This window comes from Anser anser, assembly GCF_964211835.1.
Source record: "Anser anser genome assembly, chromosome: 1".
NCBI lineage: Eukaryota > Metazoa > Chordata > Aves > Anseriformes > Anatidae > Anser > Anser anser.
In genome coordinates, this window is record NC_139720.1 from 97,018,776 (window position 1) to 97,030,767 (window position 11,992).

The window sequence follows — 11,992 nt, forward strand, 5'->3', positions numbered from 1 at the left end:
AAGAAAAAAAAAAAAAGAAAGAAATTTTAAAAAATGCTTATGTTTACAGATTTGTGCACACAATACCTTCAGTTTTTATAACAGTCAAATAACTAGGAGTTCAGTGGGGGAAGTGGGTGGAATGCTGTATATATATAAACATATAACTATCTGAAGGAAGAACAAAAAAGTCCTACGCATTAACGTTTAGCACACAGGTGACAAACAAATAAGCTAATTGTACTAGTATCCAACCTGTCACGTTACAGGTGAACTTCAGAGAGAAAAGTTACACAACTGAACACCAATTTAGCAGAGAGTGATTCATACGACTTCATGCTTTAAAAAAAAAAAATTAAAAAATCTCATTTTTTCCATTAAGTGTAGTTTCATTCCTGCTAGGGATAAAAACAAATGGGTGTCACAACTGAAGTTTCACCAGTTATGTTTGCCATTCAAATGCATTCGTGGGAAAAGTTACAGGTAAATACTCTAACAGTTCAAGAGTTTAAAGAGGTTCTTTTATTCTCCTTAAATGAAGAATTGTGTATAATGTCTTTGCATCTGTCAGCTATAAATGGCTTTAATGACTAGAATGCTCAGAAAATCTCTCTATAGGCTGCTTTTTGAAAAAAAGAATTAAAAGCAGACTTAGAACCATATAACACTAATTAACAAAATGTTCAGAACTGGCTGCCAAACAGTTGAGGATGGAGTATTTTGAAGTCAGAAATGAGACTTGGGCACTCCACTTCCACCAATTCAGAGTATGGTTTAGGGCCCTAATTGGCGTAACTTCCAGTTCCTGTTATGAGAGGTTCACTCTGGTTACAGCTCCCAAACCAACTTCAGCAGGGCTTCTTGCTTCCTCACAGGAGTTGCAAGATCTTTTCATTGCTCCCAAGTGCTGACCTTCCACCTGGGAACCCACGTCCAAATCTAATAACCAGCTCAAGTACGGCAGGAATGGGATAACCAAGCCTACCGGTATTCTGTAATCCTTTGCTGGTGAGGGGTTTTCAAAGCTATCCACAAAGGCATTTTAATCACTGAGATTTTGACCCCCTTGCCATACTGCAGAACTGATTCAATGGCACTTATTTGTCGTAGAGTTGTTTCTCCAAAGCTCATATGATTTGCTGCCTGTTAATCTGTTAGCGGACCTGTGATCTGTTACCTGCTAAAAGCAATTTGTTAACAGAAAAGAACTGAAAGAACTACTTTTTGGAGCAACTTTGCTTATTTGGAAAGAAAGGACACAAAGCATTGTTTTCTCAGGTTAAAGAAGACATAATGACAGCAGGCCTTCTGGCTCATTGCTCCCAAGCCTGACTTCCCACCAGATCCTTGCTACTACAGGTGCTACTACAGGTGCTACTACAGGTGCTACTGTTTCCACCTCTGTGACACGCTCACAACTTCATTTCACACCTGCAGCCTTCCCTTAGTTTTCTGGGTGCTTCCTACCTCTGATCATCACCAGCAAACCATGCCCCAGGTTCTCCATCTGGGGAAATTTCTCTGGCCTACGTGGGTCAGCTGTGAGTGCACAGAGCACACAGTCTGTTAGATGGTGGCTTCCACCGCTTTCAGGGAAGGAGGTTTATTTTGCTGGAACTAAGGCCGTGCAGCATGTGCTTTAGCTTTCATAAGGTCTGCTGTTGCCTGAATAGACACGCCGGGCGGCAGCTGGTAGCACTTTCCAACATTACACAACCAGGATCTCGAACAGTCTGTCAGTTCTGCGCCGACAATGAATAAAGCAAACCAGGAGGCCTAAAATATTGAGTAACGAGGATCAGGTTTTGACCTTTAGATGCTGGTAGATGTATTGCACGAGTGTATGTTTGATTTGAGCGATACTAGTAGGTATGAAACTGTGCTGTTTGCCTAATGTCTAACTCATCTAACAACTGAAACGCTCTGCACTGGCTGGCAAACTACGTGCTGCAGTGAGAGATGACTTAAATGCCTCTAGAGTGTACTGGGGGAGCCCAGGAAGAGAAGGCGATGCTGGGGAATCGGAAGAGATGAAAAACAGGAAAAAGTACAGGAAAAACCCATTACAAGGTGAAATAAATGTTTTCTGGTTTAAAGTCACTGAGCAGTTGGACCTGTGATGGTGCTCAGGCATTATCTCCTCGAGCTCTTCAAAGTCAAAAGTTTCAGTTTCTCTTCTCTGGTCTACTGGCATTTGAAATTTTGTACACCTACCCATGGCATACATAGCTATCTTTCTGTCAGTTACCATTCTTGCCAGAAAGTACTATACAAAGGTCTGTGTCATTATAACTGCTACGTTTCTTTATTTTCACTACCATTAATTTATCCTTTCCAAACTTTTGAATGCCAGAGTTTAATTAGTGATAACATTTCTGCCACACAGTTTTTAAAAACTATTTTTATATGGAATTTAAATTAATCAAGCCTTATATTTGAGATGGTCATTTGTAGGACCAAGACTGTCAACAGAGCTTATCATATCTAAAATTACAGGCCATTCATTTTGTTTTAAATTCCACCCTCTGTGTTTACATTTAACTTTTTCCCTTGGATCAACAGCTTATTGGTGACTCAAATTATATCAAATAATATGCTCAAAATCTGATGCAGCTGTATGACATCATGAAAAACTATGCACACGACTCAGGAAATTCACTTCGGGTCACCTTGAAAGTTAAGCCCCATGTACTAAGCAAAAGTGAATACTTCGCAGCGTTGGCTCAAAACAGCCTTACTGACTTCAACGTCACAAAATACACAATCCTCACAGAGACTTGAGGTAGATCACAGTAATTTTCCAGAAAAAATGTTGTTTTTTTTTCAATGATGAAGTCAATTAATTAAAATACTTAGCTGTTTTTTAAAATGTCTAATCAAATCTAGATCTACCACAAAGATAAGAAATACAGAAATGGACAATTTAAATGGTGCTAAATTAAAAATGCCTCTTCTGTTATACCAGTTGATTATACAGTAGCAACAGCATACAAATGCTAACAGGAAAGAACTATATATACTTGTTCACTTCTTTATGTTAATAACTTATAAGCTGCATGGCCTTTTGACTTTTGCTATGAATGAAAAAAATCCTATTCAGTGAACTATCGTCAGATTAAGTGAAACTAAGATAAGTACATTCCATATAAGAATATGTAAAGAATGTGCAAATTTTATTTACTTTTCTCTCAATTTATGGAACCTTTCCCAAGAGGGAGAAAATATTATAGGATGACAACTGTGAGGATCTTCTCTTTTTAAGATTCTATATCCAAAGAGTGAATTTCAAAGAATAAGATAAATTATTTTAGCATTACTCCAGTTCAGTTCCTCCAAAATAAAATCATCATACATGCAAACTAAACTCCTGTAGCAAGTGGATGAAAGGAATCACTGTTGATTAATGCTAAGAATATAGCAGCCAAAAGGATTTCAGATAATGATTCATGGTAAGACTACCAGTAAATTCCTTGGTCTGTTGAGGTTCAGTCAACCTGGCATGAGCATTGGGTAAAGTATGTCCTTAGCAAAATGGACAGTGCATCACAGCAATGCACTTTTAAAAACAAAACAAAAAAACTCAAGTGTGAATGCAATGGTTATGAAAAAGGCTAATGTGGCAAGCTTAAAGGTTGAAATCCTCTCATTTCCAGGACACTACTTCGAGTAGAACGAATTTACTCACATAGGCTCACCACTGACCCTCTGCCTTGAACTGCGGGATCATGTTGAGTGGTCACATATTGTGACTGGTTCGACCTCTTCCATTGGACGTACAACAACAGACCAATTACTACTAATGTAGTAACATTTTTCATGATACTGACTTCTGTCCACTGAGAACTAGACTTGAGATCTCTTTAACTTGTTTCAAGAGTCAAGCTTGTCTGTCTAGGGGGAAAAATAAATCAAATGACTAGCTTTAAATTTCTAACATAAGGACAGATTTTAGAGAATTTCTACATGAAGACTGCCAAAAACAGACTACTGACCTGACCTGTGAGTGTAAGATAACAAACTGGATATGAATTGGCTTTTTGGCAGGAAAGGTTTTTAAAGAAACAATACTCGGTGTTACAGCACCATTCTTAATGCAGGATAAAATCTTTTAGAAAACAACTTAAATTCTCTGTGCACTTCCAAATTCTACTTGAAGAAGACTATTTGCCCACATTTATCTATACGGAAGACTTGGATTAATAACCCTCTAGGATAAAAACAAAATGACCTTTCAGGCAAAAGTCATGCTATGGAGAAAAGGAAGTAGGTGAGCTTCTGTAACACTATCTACCAGCTTAACTTCCTCTTAACTTTATGTACTGTCTTTATTGAAACAGAAAATGTTGCCTGGAACACAAGAGGCAGAATTTTTAATATTAGAGGTACTAGTAACTAGCATGTATAATTCTTCAGAAGGAAATACCAATGCAGACAGTGAATTAAAACATGCCATGGTAACAGATGAAGACTTCAACTGTCAACAAAATCAGGCTATTAATTCTCACATAAACAGTCTTTTTAAATCTTTGATTTTTAATATACAGTCCAAAGATCACTCTCACATTTCAGCAGCTTTTGTCTTTTAATGCCAATCATTTCAACTGACTTTTCTCACTACCCTGTGCTTTCTCTCACCCTTGGAAAAGGTGAGTGAAAATATCAAATGTTATCTTACTCTGCCAAGACCAAAGGAACAGTTCAAATACTAAAAAAATTAGGCAATGACTTTGCTTGAGGTGGGGAGGGAATGATCAACAGTGGGGTGGATCCCTACCTCTCAGCAGAAAAAAAAAAAAAAAAAGACAAACCCAAATCTCTACTTATTCTCTTTTTCAATCTATGCCTGGTCTAGCTTCTGTAAACAGTAACTGAAAATTACTGGGTAGAAAACATAGAATAATTTTGCTGCTAATCAAGTGCCTTTTGTTTTTTGTTTTTCCCTCAAGAAACAGATACTAAGATTCAAAAGCAACCTGGCAACTTCTTGCCCTGTTCATTACCACTGAGAGTAAAGATGCCCTGACTGATCTGTTCAGACTGAACTACCAGCTACCACAGAGTACAGTCTCACAATGAACAACTCTAAATTTATTTGTGAGAGAAACTCACACTGCTGCTGGCCTCTCTGTACCTACTCAAATGACAAAGAAGATTTCAGACTTCAGAGCCATCACCTTTCACCAAAATGTAAGTAACTCACTTATAAGAAAACAGAAATATTATGTGCCTGGTGGCTTATTTTTTCCTTCAAATGTCTGTTCTATTTCTGAAAGAGGACAAGGCTGAAACTTTTCCTTGACTGAGATGTCGCCTCGTAACAGAATCCTCTATCCCTAGCCACTGGCATCAGAAAGTAAGAATCAAAGGTACTGCTTTTGTCCAAAAAAAAAAAAAAAATTATCACCTTTAAAAATTAATTTCCTCAAAGCACTGGAAATTGGTTTGGGGGAAAGCATAAGGGAAGAGAGAAAGATGACAATTCTCCATTCTCTCCAGAGACCAAGTGTCCCCACAGATTTTGGTTACTGTGCAACATTTAACTCCTTGATGGCTATTTTCTCATCTCCTCCTTGGCAGAAACTTCTTCAAATTTAAAAATCAGAACATAAGCCAAGTATATAAAAATAAATAAATAAAGCTCAACATCTATAAAAAGTACACAGACTAGCCTGCTTAATTATTAACAGGTAAACACAACAAATTCTGAATTATTTACTTAATCTTTTTCAGCTACAAACCTCAGACTTTTAGAGCATGAAACACATGCTTTATTTTAGGACACAAAGCAGATATTTTATAATGCTGTGTGGACTTTTTTTTTTTTTTTCAGAGGTGGGGTTGTTTTGAAGAATACACACTTCTTATTAACCCCAAAATACCTTCCTCTCACTGAACCCTGCTGGAATTTTAAATACAGAAATAAAAGTTTTAGTACAAAGATCCTGTATTCATGTGTTCACCAGTGAATGAGCTGGCTTGTTTCTGACTTGCAGCTAAGTGAAAACAAGATTCCTGTGAGGCATATATGCAACCTCTCCTGTTTCTGTAAATCTGCTAGAAAGGAGCTGGGTTAAGAGAAGCTGGTGAAGGTTCCAGCCAGAAGTGCTACAAAGAAGGATAAAATAGTCTCAGGCACAAGCCCATTTTCTTTACTCAGTAAAGCTACCCTGCTGAAGTAAACCCTGCCTACCCCTCAAATAAAAGTCAATGCCACAGGTCCCCGATGATCCTACAAGCAACTGGTCTAGGCCCAACCATCTTTACGTTCCTTCTTCCTATGTATAATTATCCCTAAGGCAGTGCTGATCTGGTGCAGTCACTTTTCTGGTGTTGTGTTGAAAATGGAGGAAGTTCCAAGCTCCTTCCGGGAGGTGTGATGAAGCAGTGACAGCCCTGCACATGACAAAGTTGGCGCACACCCTTTAAAGTCTTCAGCAATCAGCAGTGTAGAACAACGCTATCTCCACCTCAGTAACCTCAGGTTGAGAACCACGCAGTCACTGCCGTCCAGAAAAATGCAAAATTATTATCAAGAAACATGGTAGTGAATCTCAGACAATTTTTCTTAACCAGCCTTTCTTTGGAAACAATTTTATAATATTGCTTTTGAAGCCCTGGATTAGTAAAGGTATATGCAAATATACTGAAGTTGTGTATGTGAATGATGCCACCAAAAATCTATTCCAAAGCTTTCACACACGAGCAGAAGTCTCTACAAGAATTTTAGGATAATATCTGAGAAGGTGTTAACAAACTACTATTCCCTCATCGTTTCTACAAAACTGTACAAATGTGAGGTATTACATCATCTACTCTTAATTGCTATAATGGTCCAACATAATTTGTTTTCCCTGCTTTCAGATATTAATAATTTTGTCAATATTTATGTACCATACTTTGCTCAGCCTTCTAAAACCTTCCAAAGGTGCAATTCAGGAGATGAGATAGTTAAACACAGAGCTGGCTTAGCCTCTAATTTAGGTGGCCTACTTACGTTAGCAACATTTTATTAGCACGTTATGCTTTATGTTTAATATTTAGTACATTGTATGAAAATGGTTTACTGTGTACTGCTCACATAAATGACTTACAAATTCTGTTTGATACATAAGGAAAAATGTATAAGTAATACATGTATTTCTAAATATACCTAACACTATAGAAAATAGGGATAAACAGAAGATGTAGAGAAAACACAAAAATGTATCCAATAATGGAGTTAAAAGCTAGGTTATAATGTGTAGACCAAACAGGCAGAATTGGGGATATATGCACAAAGCCCATCCCTCTTTTAACTTTTCATTTCAAAGCTTCCTCTGGAGGCCTTAGAAGCTCTCCAGCTGAAGGAAAAGATGACTTTCTTGCTGAAGTCTCACAAAGGAGGCAATTGTAATGAAACACACAGGAAATCTCCCCAAATCTTTCATATTTTACCAGACCCAGAAAGACGAAGTAGGATCTTTGCCAGAATTCATGCACACTTTTGGGACCTTTTTCACGAGGCATGTAGATTCACTATGTCCTCGTGAATTATGCAGCCCCTTTCCAGTGTGTTCTTAAGCAATGTTAGCTGGAAGCGCCAGTGAAAGATGCCCTGTGAGTGAGCAGTAGGTTGTTCCAAAGGACAATAACTCAGCCAAAACAGATTTAAGTTTTCCTGGAACAGTTGGAGAGCAGTTCTGAGTAAGGCATCCAGTTATCTAGCTACAGTGATATCTATTTTGGAGGTACTGATATTCAAGAATTATCACCGAAAAGGAGTTTTTGTTTGTCTTTACCTCATAGTTATGAGGAAAAGTACACTGGTTTTCATTCTCCTCCTATTTAAAAAGTGAATCAAAGATACACCAACAGGCATTTGTAAGGACCATATAAGGGAAAATTCCTCGGGTTCCTCTGAATTAAGCCTACATGAAAGGACCCATAAGCAGTCCCAGAACAATTCTTACTACCTTGGAAGTGCATGAAGAATGGATTTAGTCTAACGGCTTCAGCTAGGTTCTTCTTAAATTTCTAAGTATTGGTAGCTAAGACAGATGCTAAGGCTTTAGCAAATACCAGACTTGTTTTCTGCGAAAGTATCCGATCACAGAAAAAGCATTTTTTTCTACTGGCGAAGTATTTTCGGTATTATTACGAAAGAACCTTTATTGGCATCCCTGCCAAAATATCAGTTCCAAAGCTTTTCTCACTTTCTTCAGCTGATGTTTTGTCAAGTAACATTCAAAATCATTTTTATTTTGAAAAACAAAAACAAAACAAAACTGATCCTATTTCACATTCTTTTTATCCCTGTACTTTTGTGAATTGTTAATAGTTATTCCAATACATGTATAGCACATTCTAAAATGACTCACAAAATTTCAGTTCACATTTCCTCTATGAAAAAAAAAATCTTTGAAAATGTATCTTTGCTCAGTTAGATTCAGTAGGGGACATTAAAAATTCAATATTTGCCATGTTGCAATGACTTCTGGACAGAAAACAGTTCCTTTAGGCTGCAGTAGGTTCTTCTAGTCTAAATATAAGGGGAATTATAAGTACACACTTGCAACAGTACTAAATATACCACACTGTACCACAATACAGCTACAATCCCAATTATCACCTTTTCCTTTATTTTTTCTTATCATTTCTATCTTTCATTACAGATACAGTATTTATTTTTTATAATGATTAATATGCAAAAATTGGTTCATAGAAACCAAGTAACAAGAATGGGTCTAATTAAAAATTCATATTATTACAAAAATAACCATTAGATTAATCAATATGAAGACCGAGATATTCAGATCAGTAGGATTTTTTTAGTTCTAACATTCATCCTGCTTTAAGGACATCAGGACAGTTGATTTAGTAAAAATCTTAGCTGAGATACATCAACACACAGTATTCAGATTAAAATCATGTTGGGAGCTATATTGCAAGCTAGTAGATACCTCCATTATGAGAATGCCTCATATTTTATAGAATAAATATCATGTTTGTATAGATTAAGGTCTGACGGAAACAATTCAAGAGGGATTGTACACTTTCAACTGAAGATATACCCGCAAAAGTGAATGGATAGTTTGGGATTAAACTAATACTTGCTGTAATCTTACCCAAACCAATGAGATTCAAAAATCAATTCAACTCATTCCTATTAAAGAATTATGTTTATTATGCTGTAGAGTTTTCAAATTATGAACACTTTAATACAAATACTTTATGCAGTAAAATCTGTTTCTTCAAGTTGCTATCCCTCAAAGCATGTGATCCATTTGATACTATTATTTTGTTACATATACATATATGACCTACATATATAACTTCTACCTACATTTTCCTTAAACATACACAAAATGACCTCCACGTTTTTCTCCATTTAGTACAGGTCAATGGATTATTCATGTTTTTGTCCTCTTATGAGGCCAAAATGAGACTAGACAAAGTTTCTGAAATACATTGTATTATAAAAAGCTGTTTTTCAGGTAATAAATTATTTATTTTACAGTAGAGTTTAGAGATTCCAGTGAGACCAATGTACCAGGCATTGCAGTGACACAGACTGAGAGACAGTTGTCACTTGAAAGAACTCTTCAGACAAGACAAGCAAGAAGTAGAAGTGCAAGAACTACTTTTTTAGATGCATTGAGACACACAGACTGGAGTTACTTTCTTGAGGTTACACGGGAAATCAGTGACAGAGTGCTGAACTTTTATCACAAGTTACACTCCACTGCTTTAACAACAAAGCCTTCCTTCCTATCTATTAATTAATATAAAAGCCACAACAAAAATCCCAGTACTACATCTGCCCCATTAACTCAGCATTTCCAAACATCATACCACTTTTCATTTGCATAACTAGCATGAAGAAATTCAAAGTACTATATACTCTGAATGAAGCAAAAACAAATAGAATTAGATTGTTCTTACTTTGGAAGCAGTAAAACAAACAAACAAATGAAAAACAAAACAAACAAACAAACAAAAAACCAGAAGGATTAAGGATAAATTCATCTCACCTAACCTTGGCCACCTAAAAGACACTGTTTAGGTTGTTTCTTCCGACACTGAAACGAGGTGAGCATCTCGAGAGTGAGATTCCTTCTCTTCTCAGATACATGGCTAAGTAAATCACCAGAGAAGCCTCTCCCTTTCCTTTATCAATAGAGATAGCCCAGGTGCCATGACTAAGTGCCTGATGTTTAGATGAATGAGCTAAAAATTCCTATCCTAGCACAAAGTAGATCTCCCCAAAGTTCCCTTCATATCTTTCCTAAGAGGCAAAACTCTGGCAGGCCAAGGTCTATACGTGTTAGTGCACATATGCGAGAAGTTAGGTGCATACTGCTAGATCAATTAATGTACTGACAAAAATCAGATCAAAAAACAGAACTCATTGCTTCTTAGCATCTGCATAGCCCAAATGTTGACCACCATTTCTTGAGTTACTGACAATGGGAACAAATGGCAGTAAATCCCTAGGTCTAGCTGAGACTGGTGCAGCACTTAGCCCATAGTGCTAACCAGCAGAACCCCAGCAGGAATACTCAGGGTGCTGACACAACATAAATAATGTTTATAAATAAAACTCACATCAAAATAAGATTTCTCAAAGAAAGGTGATGAAAGTCTGCTACCAGACTTTGATCAAAAGTCCTGCTATTCAGAGAAGGAAATACCTCTGAATCCCAGGGAAAATGAATCTGGTTGTGACTGACATAACCTTTAAAGAACAGAAATGCTTATATCATTGTCTCTGTAAATCCACAGATTAGATTTGGGGTCCAAAAATGCTTGACTTTTCCATGCCATCTTGCACACTTCTAATCTGGCACTAAACTACATGATAGGATTTTGAAGCTCTAAGCTAAATGTGAAGTAGTATTTCAAGTAGCTCTTCCGAAATGAAAACTGGCTAACATAAAATTCAAATGATCACAGAATCACAGAATCGTCTAGGTTGGAAGAGACCTCTAAGATCATCTAGTCCAACCTCTGTCCTAACACTAACAAGTCCTACACTAAACCATATCACTAAGGGCTACATCTAAACGTCTTTTAAAGACCTCCAGGGATGGTGACTCCACCACCTCCCTGGGCAGCCCATTCCAATGCCTAACAACCCTTTTGGTAAAGAAGTTCTTCCTAACATCCAACCTAAACCTCCCCTGGCGCAACTTTCGCCCATTCCCCCTCGTCCTGTCACCAGGCACGTGGGAGAACAGACCAACCCTCACCTCTCTACAGCCTCCTTTAAGGTACCTATAGAGAGCGATGAGGTCTCCCCTGAGCCTCCTCTTCTCCAGGCTAAACAACCCCAGCTCCCTCGGCCGCTCCTCGTAAGACTTGTTCTCCAGACCCCTCACCAGCTTCGTTGCCCTTCTCTGGACTCTCTCAAGCACCTCCATGTCCTTCTTGTAGCGAGGATGCCTCTTCCAACATTAAAACGGACAACAGGCATGAAAACTGCAGTACCTCCAACAAGAGAATGACTTAGACTAACAGCTTCCATTCTGTGCATGCAAAGCTAAGAAATGTATTTCAGTATTTTTGCCAAATAAAACATGGAAAAGAGTTCTCTCAAAAAATCACAGGATTGTGATGGAGTTGCATGAAAAAACACCAGCGCTTTCACTTGATCACCTTCCGAGCCATAAAGGGTATGAGAAAGCTACAGGACCTTGAGAATTAGATTTTGCAAATTGAAAGTTCTCCTCTTTGGATACTGCCCCAAAGGCCCCATTGGGGGGGCACTGAAGCACTGAAGTCTTCGGTTTAAGCAAAGCACTGTTGTGTGGTGAACTATCCTGAATCTCGCATACTTTTCACAAGCCCAGCAGTTAGCATTGAGCCAACAGCTAGGAACACCACCGTCAGGCTCACGCTTCTCAGTTTTAGCAAGTTTCTGTTTCAAATGAAAGTTATGCTAAAAAGTTATGAAAGTTATGCTAAAAATGAAAGTTAAGCTAAAATGCCCAAAGCAGTATCAGTATTGCCATTACGAATGGTTATCTGTTACCAG

General features: G+C 37.6%; 1 protein-coding gene and 1 long non-coding RNA gene across 13 annotated transcripts in view; one reads left to right on the forward strand and one right to left on the reverse strand.

Annotated features, from left to right (window-relative positions):
* LOC310892228 (uncharacterized protein) overlaps positions 1-11,992 on the reverse strand; it is a 421,439-nt gene that overhangs the window by 360,227 nt on the left and 49,220 nt on the right. The gene's annotated exons all lie outside the window — the stretch shown is intronic.
* The window catches only part of LOC310892231, a 40,203-nt gene continuing 28,216 nt past the window's right edge, over positions 6-11,992 (forward strand). The window contains exon 1 of the long non-coding RNA XR_014577976.1: positions 6-5,166. This is a non-coding gene — a long non-coding RNA (uncharacterized lncRNA). The remainder of the gene's footprint in view (positions 5,167-11,992) is intronic.